Here is a 1,495-nt window from a genome sequence, read left to right as displayed (position 1 = left end):
AGTCAAGGGACATAGTGAGAAAAGACTCGCAGAATTTGGGGAAGCCTTTGAAGGAGTTTTCCAGGTAAGCCCATGTCGAAAGGACTTCTGTTTTCATAGAAGGAGTTAGGACCTCCTCTTTCTTTCAGTCCTACACATTTTTTTAATTGTTAAACCCAGACGTATATCACTTTACAATGTTAATCTCTCTGACTTCATCAGAATACAGCGTGAGGGAGTCTTTCTGATTGTTTCATGCATCACAGACTTCATTCAAAAAACCAGGTATTCTAGATGGGGTGGCAGTCCTTCTCTAGAGGAACAGGCTCACTACAGTGTTCAGTACATTTCAGTGGCTAGAAGGAGAAGGGGCAAACATGGGAATGCAAATGCTCTAAGACAAACACAGAAAATCATGTAGGGACAACTTTCCAGTCCCATCAAGAAGCCTTGGGATTCAGGAACAACAATGAACAGAGCAATCTCAACATCTTTTTTCAAGTTCTTCTTGACTCTACCTTCCAATAATTGTCTTTTCATATTTGTGGAATTTTCCTTTAATGCATTCAATGACAATGAACATGTTTCTCTTACATGTTACAGCTCTGTTCAGTTACAGTCTACTCTAACACTGTTTGTGCTCCTGTATTTCCGAGGCAATCCTGAGGTGACAGAACACCCAAGCCCTTCTCGTAAACCAAAGGAAGACTTTTGTTTGCCTTTTGCTGCTCTACTCTAAGCTAGATAAGGGAGATGAGACTGCTGTTTTCACAAGGTCCAAATCACTCTCTTCCCTGCTTGGCTGGCATTGCCTGTGCCGCAATGACTGTTTGGGAGTAACTCCCTGCTTCATCAGGAAACACTACTGAAGCATCTGCAGATATTCAATATCTGCAAGGCCAAACATAGTGACAAGAAAGCAAAGCACACAGAGCTTGCATCTCAGACAGAGACATCCAAAATCCAGCGAAGAAAGGGCCTAGTGCTCACATGATATTAGTACTCACACGTCCTTGCTTTCCAGAGGTGGGAAAAACACTTTTTCTATTTCAGTGAGGATATGATTCATTTGGCAACAGTGATATTGTCTTGAAGATCAGAATAAAAAGATGCTCTGTCTTCTCAGCCAACAAGAGAAAGCAGATCATAGATTGAGTTTAACCACATACATAAAGCCTGTAGGATAAGAGAGTAGCAAAGGTGAAACACATTAAAAAAAAAGTGAGAGCACCTCGTCTTCTTATATTTCCTTTGTTACTTTGTGAAGTGGCAGACATATATTTTCAAGAGAATTCACAGGAAGTTGGTTAAACCAATTAAAAATACAAATGAGGAACCGTGGCCACACCCTGTGGCATGGGTCCCCTGCTCCCAAGAGCCATGAAGCCTCAGTCTGTGCAGACCCCAGCTAGTTGAAGGAAAGAGCATTGAACTGCCCTGCAGAGAGAGTGCCAGCATTGTCTGGGGACATGTCATCTGTGCTGACAGGGACACCAGAGAAATCCTGTTCCTCCTC

This window comes from Geospiza fortis, unplaced genomic scaffold, assembly GCF_000277835.1.
Source record: "Geospiza fortis unplaced genomic scaffold, GeoFor_1.0 scaffold737, whole genome shotgun sequence".
Lineage (NCBI taxonomy): Eukaryota > Metazoa > Chordata > Aves > Passeriformes > Thraupidae > Geospiza > Geospiza fortis.
This window is presented reverse-complemented; position numbering follows the sequence as displayed.